Genomic DNA, 13681 nt, shown 5'->3' with positions numbered 1-13681 from the left:
CACCGCTCTAAATTACAAAGAGATTGATGGATGGCTGAGGCGTAATGGAACTCTCAGATTGGCTGTTGTTGTGTCCGGGAGGTTTGGGGACTTTAACGCAAGAGAGGATGGTAAAATCATGGAGAGAATACAGCTAGTGTATGTGTGGACACTAGCAATTCAAGGTGGCGAACAAATATATACTTTGGGCTGCACATACAGGTCTAAATTATTCAGGCTTTGTTTGCTACTGTAAGATATAGCCACATAATACTTGTGCTGTCTGAATTATGTGGTATGGAACAGTAGTCTGGCACAGGTGTGCGTCTACTGTATCATATAGCATGTAAGAGCTGAGATGCCTGTGTTTCCCCAGGCTTTACGAACCTGAGCATGTGCAGTGCATCGATGGGCAGGATTTATGAAGTGTGGCTGCTTCAACTTCATGCTCCAGCAGTCAGAATCCCTGCTTGCTCATGATGTGGTTGGGGGCCCACAGGACAAGCCTCAGCCCCACTATCACAACGCCCCCCCCCCACCCACCCCCCCCACCCCCCCGCCCCCCCCTAGCTTCTGATATCCGTGCAAAGGAAAAGGCCTGCGGTAATGACTGGAGCACTAGAAGGCTCTCATAGGAGAAACTACAGTGGCAAGAGCAGCTACACCTACAGCATATCATATCATGGCGGGGTTACAGGGATTTGCCGTGGGGAATAGCAGGATCTCATGGTTCAGGGAGTTTCACTTGAATCTTCAGGTTCGGTTCATAGCCTGCAAATAGAACATTAGATGGATTGTCAAGGCTGTATTTTACAGCTGCGACGTTCTGTCATCTTTTTAAAATGTGTAGGTGGATTTTGCGATTACATGCTGATTACATACTTAAGTGAGATTAACTGGTCCTGGATAGAAAGATTTTTTTCTTCTGGTCTTTGAAGTCTTACGCGTCTCTGTCTCAGCCTCGCTCCAGCTCAGGCTGTCTAGACGAGGAGGAGAACTAAGAACTAACCCTGCATGCTACTCTGTATTCCAGGGGGGTTAGCCCTGTTGCATGCTTGCCCCCCCCCCCCCCCCCCCCCCTTTTTCTTCAGTCTCTTTGCCTCACTTAATTTACAGCAACACACCTTGTGAACACGAGCAGCCAAGCATCAAAGCATCACTTCACAGATCACCTCTCTCCTGAAATACTGTATGTTCTCTCAAGGTAAGAAGAGGAGATACACTACATGGTCAGAGATCACACGACACCATTTGGCCGATTGTTGTTTTCCATGTCAAACTGGAAGGCCGACACGTGGGAGTACTAGTGCAGACCCCTTTAACTTGGTATTACTATAAACCAGATCTACCGCTATGAGGAGCTGAACCAAACTGCGATCTCTCACCTAACAGTCTCTGCTACCTCTGGCATGGCACCTCTTCCACTGAATATGAAGTAATTCATGCCATTATTAATGATGCAGATAATGCACATGCCTGATTAAGAACCTACGCGTTTTTATAACGCCATTACCCTTTATTTTACGACAATTCTATTTTGTTTTAGGTAGTACAGTCTGAAGAAGGATGACTGAGGACAAACGCCATGAGATGGATTCAAACTCACAATGCCACAAGGTAAGTGCCATTGCCTGCCAACCCTGAGGTTTGGTGTCTTTAGCTGCAGTAGCTCACTTCATGATGGAGTGAATCCCTGCTGGATGGTTGTGGTTGTTCCGGTGACCTTTGAGAACTATATTAACTATATTGCCCCAGCCAGCACAGAAATAATGCAGTGTAATCATGCATGTATAGAGCCACACAGATAGACATACACATATGAGCATGCACACACAGGCACACAGGCACATGTGCACGCATACACACACATACATACACAAACTCTAAAATTATAAGTGCACCTCATAAGGTATATAGACAGACCCCCCACACACACACTTTATATTAATGGAGGCCTTTATGGGTTTATGATGAATCTGCGTAGGCCCGGCAGAAACGAATAGTGCCATGTTAAAAAGGAGAAATGAAAGATCAACTCAGTCACTCATGATGGTAGATGGAATGGACATAGAGTCCAAGTACAGGGCAAGGTAGTAGTAATGTATGTACTGTATGTTCTAGATAGCTATACCTTCTTCTATTTTCATACTGCAGTACTCACAGTTTAATAGACAGTCTTTTGAATATACATTTGAAAGAAATTCCATTTTTCATTTCATGCTATATTGAATAGCTATTACAAACACTGAACATTTTCCTGCAATTATCTCTATTTGTTATTTCATTAAAACCCTATAAATACCTTGGTATTTTACATTATAATCCATGTCAGGGTTGCAATGTTTGAGGTCAAATAAAGTAAATGGTACAAAGCACAAGGCAGTTATGCACATAGATAATGATGTGAGAGAAGACTGAGGGGCTGAAGAGCCTGAAATAAAGAGAGACACTAAGAGGGGATTTGCTCTTTACTCTGTGGAAAATTAGCCTGTTTTCTTGAGGTTGTGTCTTAGCGGTGGAGTGCCTGCCACAGAGCGAGGTCAGGGCCACGAGCTGGAAAACCTAGCAGGCAACCGTGATTATGTGTAGACACCTGAACAACAGGCAGGGCTACTTAGTTTAACCCCGGCAAATTGTATTTACAGCAATTAAAGCCAGATAGCAGCTCCAATTAGGAGCTTTCATTCTCATTATAGCTTGCTCTTCCTTCTTGGACGTGACAGACAGCAACTGCAAACACCTGCCGTGTGCAGGCGGTGTGTGTGTGTGTGCATGCGTGAGTGGGTGAGTGTGTGTATATGTGTGTGTGGCTGTGTGTATGTGTGCATGTCAGATAGGGTCTGTAGTGGTGGCGCGAAGGATATGTGTGTTATATTCGCGGTTGACAGGGTCAAGTGTGTTGCGGTGACAGATGTGTGTGTGTATGTTTATGTGAGTGTGTGTAGTGGAGAGTGTCAGGTAAGTTGTTATGCTATAGAGCAGAGCAGTCAGGGTATGAGCATGTGCAGATGTCTGTGTCTGTGTCTATGTGGGGTTGACAGGGTTAGATGTATTGTTTGCTTGCACAGCACAGTTTGTGTGTGTGTGTGTCTATGTGTGCATGTCTGTGTCTGTGCGTCTGTCTGTGTGAGTGTGTGTGTGTGTGTGTGTGTTGAAATGTTGAGCTGCTGTCAGATGGGCTGCCTCTTTAATCTGCCCAGGCAGCTTTGTAATTGGACCACTGCATGGAGAGTGGGGACCGCAGCTGATAGTACACCCACGGTTTGGAGACTGGGGAAATAATAGGGATGGAAGGATGGAGGATGGGTGGCTGGATGCAGAGGGAGGGAAGCGTGTGTGTAGGGGTGTGTGTGCGTGTGTGTGTGTGTGTGTAGGGGGGTTGGGGGTACGGGGACTGGCGGCAGTGGTCCTGGGGGCGGTTTCCTTGGTCCATCACCGAGGCAACAGCATCATTGTCTGAGTCGATTCACTCGATCCCCCGCCTGTTCACCCGCTCAGTCTGGTCAAAACCAATTGAGTGCCTGTCTGAATGGATTCCAATGGCAGCCAGAAGAGCCCCCCCGATTTTCATTCAAATGCAATTCAAACAGTTTCACTTTCAATTCCCTCTCAGCGCGGGGCCTACCATAATGTGGTCCTCTCCTCTCTGTCCTCCTCCAGTCTCGGTCTCCTCCCCCCAGTAGACCCACCGCACAGGAGATGAACTCACCAGACAGGTGCCATACTGCTCAGAATGACAATTTGCCTTTTGGAAATCAGCCTCTGGCTCCATTGTGTCCCCTGAAATTGAGTTAGCCCATCAGCAGACCCTCAACAGTCCCCCCTTCCACCCACTTTCTGTCTCTGTCAGGTCCTTTAACCGGTAATGCTGGTGGAAGAGAGTGCCTCCATTTCAACCTGTTCACAATAGAGGCATATAGGAAATTGGAAGAGCATTTCTTGTATATCATGGAACTGTTAGGGAGATGTTTATCACAGTGGCTGTGCTAAGGAAAGTGCAGGACTGTATGCAAGTGAACAGTCAGCAAGCATTCATTTTCATGTCTTGTCATGTAACTAGTACACAAATGGTACTATTGCGGCCACACTGCATATTGTCATATAATACCAAACAGGCAGGTATACCTGAAACATTACTTTCCACTTAGGTACATACTCCTCCATACAGTAAAATCAAATGACATCATATCTATTATCCCGCTCCCTGCAGCATTCAAAAGAATAAAACCTCAGAACTGTTCAGTCTGTAACTGAAATAACAAGGTAGCCCCTCATCTCCTAAATCATCCACCTTGTTCCTATGTTCCCCGCAGAGCTGATGAGCAGTAAATCTGAGACATTATTTATGAGCAGGTCATGCAGTATGGAGAGATGTGCGAGTTGGCTGTCAGCGAGAGGGTCCTTGGGCAAGCCTAATTAACTACTACGTCAAAAAGCAAATGAGTAATCCATCAGGAGAAGTGGTTGGAAGAGATCCATCCATCTCAGCTCCTCCTGCTGCAGAACAGCGCTGTGGCCTCAGCTTTAATCACACTGTATTGCACAGGTCACACAACTAACCTGGTTACTGTTGCGGTGAGGCGTACAGGAAGTTATTCATAACCACTCGGAAGCTTTTTGCATCAGTTGAAGTTGTGTCTTGTAAAGCATTTGCTCCTTGGCACATTACCAAGCAATGACAGATTGGCATACAGCACAGGACATAATTAATAAGGCTATTAGATGCCACATTAAAGGCTTTGTATCTCTATTTGTTAAGACAGGTCAGTTTGTATTACTGAACTTTTGTTACTGTCACTCATTAGCAGTGAGAGCAGAGAGTTTATTCTGTGAACCTGTGATACTGATACACAGCTGCAGTGGGGATGATTTGGAGAATATGGAAATGGAGATGGCATTTTGTGACAGTACTTAGGAGAATATTCACATGCAGGTGTAAGAGTGCATTTTCTGGTCCAGAACTGATAGCACTATCAGCTCAAACAGTCACAATATGTGTCTACAGTGAGTTGCCCATTCATCGTCAATGGAGCATCTCCAGGCTGTTCATTTGGAAGCATCTGCTCAGTCCAGGAGTTTTTTTTTTTTTTTACTACTATAGGTTAAAGATCTCTTCTCTACTTCCTCGATATCAGTTAAATGCACTTCAATTAAAGTCTTGCATCTCTCTGGTTTTTCCTCTCTTTTGGAAAGTGTTTTTATGCTCACAAGTTTAAATTGAAATCTACAAGGCCATGCAGATACCATTTTCCAATTCTTAAATTAAGTGTTTTTTATATTTATTTCTCTGTTTGTTGGGTCCTGTTGTTCTTTGTACCATGCGTGTCAGTCATGTACATTTACTATACTGAATGAACAAAGTGATTCTGATTTTAAATCTGTACATTACATCATCACTTCTGGAGAGCAGCTTTAATCAAATGAGATTTCAATGAACATCGGTGTTCTGGTAGCAGGCTGCATTCACTAATTACACTACAACAACGCTACAACGTTCACTGGCGTTGCGTGATCGTTTTATTTGATGTGATGCAGTGCCTCTCTCTAAGCAATAGCAGTGGCGTTTAGAGACAGGTTGTATTTTTTTAGTAAGGTTTGTAAATTTTGCGGTTGGAAGGGGATTTATAAGTGCTGACAACCAAGAGTCAGGTCTGGAAAACTATGATCTGGAATGCGAGGGGAAATGAGTTGTAAGCCCGGCCGTTAATCAGAGCTGCTGGAGCACAAGAGAGTGAGTAGCTACCTACTTGTGTGCCACTTTCAACAGTGTGTGTGTGTGTGTGTGTGTGCACACCTGTGTGTGCTTGCGTGTAGACGTGCCTCAGTCTCTGTGTATTGCGTTACAGGAATCCTATGCAACAGCTTGAAATGCCTTGCACTCCAGCGGTTGCGTTTTTGTTCCATTCAAGATAGCGCTGTCAAGAGTACTTTCACCTTTCAGTGTTACTTGAAACTCTGATTTTGGTATTTTCCTTTTTTTTAAAATCTTTTCTGTAGTATGTCAACCCGGCTGAAGCTTTGCTAAAGTACTGGAGCCAGTCATGTCAGTCATGTCCGCTCCATAAACAGAGGAAAAAAGCTCTTAGACATTTCTTCCTCTTCAGGTCCTCTGGTATAGTTGTATGGATGTGCACATTTCCCTAGGTTTACATGATGTACGGAGATTGGATTCCTCCTCCGTTTCCATTGCTTTCTCCAGCTGACTGTTCGCCAGATAATGAATAGACTTGTTATCTGTACTTGTATGATACTGCTGTGCTTGGATTAGCTTGGCATTGGCTGGGAGAACACATTTATGTCCGCTCATTTGTATCGTGGGGTTGTCTTTGTGAAGATTAGGTTCTTGTGAATGTATTTTGTAGTTTGTACAGCTCACAATGACAGATCTGCTGATGCGAGTTGTATCTGTGTCACTCCCAACGCAATCAATCCATGCTATTGTCCCAAACATTGTTATCTTATATGAACACTCTCGGGGGTGTTTTCAAAACTGGATAATTGTTTTTTTTTCTGGTTCGTTTACATTTCTGATTTCTCCTCCCGTATGCAGGTGGTGGCATCTAAACGCAATTACCTCAGAGGTGAATGTGAATGCTTCAGACCGCAGTAATACATCAATGTCAACCAGGACTGAGATCTGCTGGTGAAATATGATTTTCTCTCTATCTGTAGAAATAAGTTCCCCACTCGATAAAATGAAAATAAACTACTACATTTGCCAGCCTCGGTCCATTTACCAGATGTTTGCAGATGGTAAATAATTTGTGAAAAAAAAAACAAACGTATATCTCAGAGGAAGGAGGGAAGAATACGCTGGTCCACAGCAAGGCAAAGACATCAGAGATGGATTTGGCTTTGGGCCTCCATGTTCTGCGCTTGTGAATGAGATTACCAAGAGAAATTGGATTTGCAGTTTATTTCATCTTTCTTGTGACTGAGCCTCATGCTATAGTTCAGAGAGAGGCAAGTTTATGAATGCGCTATGGTATTAAAACCAGCTCACCAGCACTTGAATAGCTTTGCTGCAACCGGGAGATACATTTTGAAATGCACTGATGATAGAAGTAGCAATAACATTTTGTGAAGCTCTGGTGCAGTACAGGCCAAGGTGCATAATATGTACTCCTGTTGTAAAGAGCACAACACCAGCCCTCTCTCTCTCTCTCTCTCTCTCTCTCTCTCTCTCTCTCTCTCTCTCTCTCTCTCCTATCTTTTGTGTCTCCCTCATTCTACACTGTCAAACAGTGCAGAAATGCCATAAAAACAATAACTACCTAACTGCAGACATTTTATTATGCTGATGTTCAATGAACGTTGTCAGATAATTGTATCTTAGAGGAAAGTAATGGTGTTTTTCACTTTTTGGCTCATTTCTCTTATCTTATCTCCACATTACCTTGTCTATAGGCCATTTCCCTTTGTTCATATACACCTTGTAAAAACCTTATGAGGGCCAGTAAGCAGAATGGAGCTCACTTGCTTCAAGAAATGGCACAAATCACAGTTTACAGCTATCAATTCCAATGTGAACTCCTGCTTTTGCTGCTGTGTGCTTTGATTTCAAATTCTACCTGCCTGGAAACCTGACACCGGTTATTAAGGTTATTGCTTAAAAAGCCCTAGAAGGTATTTCCGAGCAGAAATTGAACGCCTCTTCATTCCCTGTGATAGATTGAGGCTTAACTATTAACAAGCATGTCTGATGGAGTTTCAAGTTGAATGGGATCCTATAAGCAGAGGAAGGTAATGCAACTTTGAACAGCATGATGAGAATTAAGTAAGTCGGGCTCTGCGCTGGGTCAGAGGCAGCACTCCAGCTGGCAGCAGAGAAATGAAAGATGAACAGAAAAACTCGAATAACACCCATATTTTTCTTTAATGTGTACTTCTCTCTCAAATAGTCTTATTGGGTGTTTGGTTCAGGATGAATGCACCATTAAAGCTCCCTCCTCCCCACCACTTTCCTCCGTAAAGACATGGCCAGTGGTTGCACTCATTTCATTCCAATTATCTCAAATAATGCTGATGTGCTTTTAGATTTAGAAGAGGAGGTTCTCAAGACCTCAGCTCTCTCTCTGTCTGTCTCTCTCTCTATATATATATATAAACGATGTTGAAAAGAAAAAATGAACAATGTCCAGTATTATTGAGTAAAATTGACAAATACATAACACATGAAGGTAAATCAAAGGTAAGAAAATGCTCATTACATATATACAATTCTATACAGTGTAGAAGAAGAATAAATGGTGGTTTTACAGTGAAGCATTTCTGACATGCAGTTACGTATTTCCCTGCCAGTTCTACAGTATTACTGTCTTATTCTCTCTTTTCCTTTTCTCTCTCCCTCTCTCTGTCTCTCTCTCTCTCGCTCTCTCTCGCTCTCTCTGTCTCTCTCTCTCCGTCTCTCTCTTGCCCCCCTCACCTCCAGTAAGTCTCCACCTGGTTAAATACAGTACATGAGAAAACAGTTTCTGCTCCATTAACAGCTCTTTGTTTTACATCTCCTCTCCTAACTGACTCACATTATCTAGTGGCAGGTCTTTGTTAGTTCACTGGAGATCTATAAAACACACTATTGGCATGCAGACTGCTGGGCCATCAGTGGGTTGAAAGAAACAACTGAAGGAAAATGGTATATATATATAAAACGTCCTGCTTAGTCTACTGCTTTAGTTTACTTTAGTTCAGCTCAATCTTGTGCATTTCTGTCCAGTCCTGCTAAGTCCAGTCCTAGTCTAGTGAAGTCTAGTCTATTGGCAAGTCTTTTCTAGTGATGTGTTTTATTGTAGTCCAAAAGAGGCAATTAATTTATGAAGTTTAAAGTTGATTGCTAGGGCTTGATTACTCCGGATGCCATTCATTGAAAAATGCATCACAGCACTCTATATCATTGGTCTGCCAATTGTCTGCCAAATGACATTCTTATTAATCATTCTCCCAACAGGCTTACATCGGTCTTGTTGGCTTTTACTGCCTTGAATGCTCTTTCTTTCTTTCTGTCTTTCTTTCTGTCTTTCTGTCTTTCTTTCTGTCTTGCTCAAACATACACACATTCACATGGCACAGCATGCTGTAAGTGTTTTGATCAGTGGTTCTGTGTGTCCAGGTGAGCGTGCAGTTGTGACCTGGTCACTCTGGGTCAGCCTGTTGCCTCATACATAAATACATTTTCTAGCAGGAGCAAAAATATGTGTAGACAGCTAAAAGACGTGGGAGGACCTGTGTGTCATGATGCCAAGCACTGACCAGTTTTTCTGAATCCGTCTGAAAGCTGCAGAGTTAGGACTGTGTGTGTGTGTGTGTGTGTGTGTGTGTGTGTGTGTGTACTCCACTCCACGATTCGACCTACACAATGCTAAACTGAGCCATGTTGAGCTGAGCTGCCAAACAGTGTGGTCCTGCTGCTTACTCTATTAAAGGGGCTGCGTTAACCGTCCTCAGGGCCGCATGGAGCCTTCTTCTCTGGGACACCTTTGATTAGCATGAAACCAGATTGTCAACTTTGCGAAGGAAGAGAAATAGAGCAAGAAGGAGATGGAGAAAAGGAGTGGACAGCAGGGGGAGAGACGGAGAATGAGAGATAGACAGATAGAGAGAGAGAGGGAGAGAGAGACAGAGAAGATCCTTAATCATCTCCCTCTGCCAACATCAAACAGAGCGGTACGCGGCTTGTGCGATGGTTTCTTGAAAGAGAATTCATCCATAACTTCAAATGCAGCCCAACAATGAGCTGTGTACAAATGAATAAATCAAGAAATAAATCAGGGCGAGGTAAGCTGATGAGGAGAGAGAGAGAGAGAGAGAGAACAGGCTTGCCTATCTGCTTAAAGAATGCCAGCGTTGGTCGCAATTAGTGCAACCAAGCAAGTCGGTGCCAAGAGGTAAACTAATGATGGATGGAAGCAATCAATTCTATTGCACACTCTTCGCCGTTCTCCCACTGTACTCCAAAACTCACCACTAAGGAACCTTGTGCAACACTCCCCATAACATTTCCTATCGCTCATACAAACACTGTGCGGTTCCTTTCTCTCTCGCCCGATGGAAAGTCTTTGTTCAAAGAAACAATTTGTTTAATTACCCCCAGCGGTGGAGCCAATTAAGAATTTAAACTCAATTAAGTCTTAAGTGTGAATTTCTGCATTGAAGTTTGAAGATGATGTGGCTCAGACAGGAGCCCCTGTGGTGAGCGCAGTCGTTCTGTTTTAAGGAGGATTGCTTATTTGTCTAATAATTACTCTCCATGACTTTTGCCCACATACATAATACTGTTAAATTAAACCTCAGCAAGTTGCTCAAGAATTTGTTTGTTCAGGAAACGGCTTAATTTTTTGAGTGAAGCACATTTATTTTTGAGATTATACAATGGACTTTGAAAGTATCATGAAGCCTTCTCATAACTTTTAACTCAATTAAACTTTCAAAGGAAAAAAAAAATGAAAGAGACCAAAAGCTTGCTAAAAGCTCATTAAAAGAGAAGATTGCATGGATCTAAGTGTGTGCAAGTTTTTTTTTTCTCTGTTTAGAGTGGGCATGACTGACATGACAATCTCCCATACCTCAGTAAACTTGTGGATGTTCTACAGAAAATATTTTTAAACAGGATAATCCCCAAATTAGAATTAGGACGGTTTCAAACAACAGTGAAAGCACTCTTTGACAGCACCATCTTGAATGGACTTTCTTTTGTGTGTGTGTGTGTGTGTGTGTGCATGTGTGTCTGTGTGTGTGCATGTGTGTAAGCGTGCACACATCAAACCATCCTGCATCTAATCTGCATCATGTGTTGCACAGTGGATTGAGTCTGACAGAATCACCAACTGTGACTGAATGTTCAACAAGACATCAAACAAGCATGACAATTAGATGAGTGACTGTCCCTAAATCACAGCTCGACAACACAGAGACGGTTTAAACAAATCAAAACTACGTTGATCTAACCGACAGGAACTTTCAAGTCCTTGTAACGGTTCCTCTCTGGGTCCCTCCACTCTGAACCTGGCTGATGAATGCTGCTGCTCCATGTGGTTGCAGCAGCAGCAGGCTGATTCTGCATTCAGACTGCCAGGAACCACATCGCCTTGCTGCTGTCTGATGGTAATTTCAACCAGCTGATTGCTAGTGGTAGCAATCAGCTTGTTCGCCGAGGGTTGCAGTCATACACGAGACACATAGCAATGCTGATACGTGGCTGCTGACGGGCCGACGCAGCCCAAAAGTTCAGCTAGAGCCAACTTTTTCCATGCCAACAAAGGAGTAAATTTTACTCTGGTTGCACAAGATTAATGGACTTCTGGAGACTTGTCTCTGGAGTTGCTGGCAGTGTGTGTATGTGCGTGGTAAGGTGAGCTGGCAGGGCCTCTCTAATCAGCCTCCTTTGGTTTGTGTACCGCCTTAGGTTAATACACTTGGTTGAAGTAGCACCTCCTTGGATGTATTTGGATGACAAGGTGGTCTAGTGTTTTGACAGACCAAGTTGAAATCCCCTCAACAGCCGTGTGTCTTGTTTAAGTGAACAAGCCCTACCTGCTCACTCAGTCCGAGCTGCTCTGGATAAGAGCGTTACCTCATTTTAATTCGCCCTGACAAACAGCTCATGCCATACCTCTCTCCTGATGGTTACACAATTGTAGAACGAGGTGAAGCAAAGTGTAACGAGAGAGGAGAGGGCCGTGCTGGCGAGATTAAAGCCGTGTTGATTTGACAGCGAGATGAGGTTGCCTGGAGTTTATCCGGTCGAGGAGGCTTGGTGCCGGGGTGCTTGCAGTGACAACGCTCCCTCGTACCCTCACACATCCATGTGGCTCCTCCCTACACACACACACACACAGAAAGAGAGAGAGAGAGAGAACTGAAGGCCTCTTTCAGGACGCAACTACAAAGAATAAATGCTGGTCCCAGTGGCTCTGAGTTGTGAATTCCCCTCTCCCCCTTCTTCCTCGCTCCTTCTTTGCCTTTGTGCCTCCCTCCTCTCCCTCTCCTTCCCCAGGCCGCTTCCCCTGCCACCTACCTCTTTCTCATCTTCTGTCTCCCCTTTTTACTCTTCTATCTGCCTGCTATTCTCGGCCGCCTGCAGTCATTTTTCGTCTTTGCCCTCTCAGCCTCCCCTCCAACCTCCTCTCTTCCTTCTTATCCCTATCTGTCTGTCTTGCCTGTTGTTTCTCTTAACCCTCTCACCCCCCAACTAGCCTCATCGCTTTCTGTGAAATATCACTTCAGGAATCATGTAAAAATTGTATTTTAATATATGGAACAATTGATGGTTAAGGTGATTGTGTAGTCAATATGTGTTTGTAGTTATGAACAGAAACATGTGGACCAGGTTATAGATTGAGGAATTCATCATGTGTACATAAGGAAAGGATTAGGTCCACCCTGACTTGGTAGCCACATTATATCTATCTTCTTTTTAATGATTTAGGTTTACCCCTGCTCTCATCTCCTCTCTCTCTTCTTCACTTCCTTCCATCCCCCTTCCCTCCCCTTTTCTTTCTTCCCTCCTCCTTCTTTCTTCCTTCTTTCTCCTTTCTATTGATGATGTATCACTTCCTTGTTTTTTGACCAATAGGCTTGCACATTGATAGAGAACCATCCTCCCACCCCAATGACCCTGATGAAGACCTATGTCGGTCGCAACGCGTTGGTCATTTTAAATACGTATTGCCATGTAAAATAAAGGCATTTTAATTTTGCACAAACCCTACAGTGTGCCTTGGATCGTTTTTGAAGGAGACTTGCATTTTACATTTTTTATTGAGACCATATTCCACTCATGCAATGAGCCCTTCGCAAGATGGAATAAGCACAGTACACCTGAAGTATCCAAAGAGCACCTGTATGTGATTCGCTCTCCTTTATCATCCCACTCTCTCCCTGTCGTTTGCATGTCTGTCTCTCCACCTTTTGATTCCACACTCTCTTGTCCTGGATTTCCTTCTCTCTCCCATTTAAGTTAATTTAACGTAATATAATGTTTCTATTAATAGTTTTCCACTTGAATCTGCGGGAACAAGCATCACTCAAACCACATCTGAACCTTTTTGGCCAATAAATAAAACTCTTAGAGGTTTCAGGCTTTTAGCAACACAAATATATGCATCGGTTTTCACCTGAAACAAGTCCTGATGCTTTCATTTAGGAGGACAGCTTAACCAATTAATGTGAATAATGATTTTTGGTGTGGAGTTCAACATCTGTGTAACATGCAGTCATCTGGGGACAAAATATATAATGCTTTCAACAAAGTTTGGTACTCAGTCATAGTCATAAAATACATTATGCTTCCTTTCAAAATACCCCCTCAATCTTCCCTGCAACCAACAGTATCACTCCTCGACAATATAGGTCTTGATAGTGTGACATGCTCATATCTTCACATGTGCTATACATCTGGGCGTAGCACACACAGTCCTTTGTCATGTAGATCTCAGCAGTGTGTGTGTATGTGTGTGTGACTCATGCTCGGGAAGCTTCAAAGGCTACGTGTAAGGGGAGCTGACAGGTTAACAAAAGCCTTGTGACTAACACCTTGAAGAGTGAACACAACATCTCTTTAATACTGTAGAGAGTGTCAGTCTTGGAGAGGTGGGATGCTACATATATGTAAATTTGATGGTGTGTATAAGAGAGAGAGAGAGGGGTATGTCGTGATATATGTACATGTGTGAAACTTGTTTTGTGCCTTCGTGAACATCCTTGT

The sequence above is a fragment of the Centroberyx gerrardi genome, chromosome 9 (assembly GCF_048128805.1).
Source record: "Centroberyx gerrardi isolate f3 chromosome 9, fCenGer3.hap1.cur.20231027, whole genome shotgun sequence".
NCBI classification, from domain to species: domain Eukaryota; kingdom Metazoa; phylum Chordata; class Actinopteri; order Beryciformes; family Berycidae; genus Centroberyx; species Centroberyx gerrardi.
Note: the sequence above shows the minus strand (reverse complement) of the source record.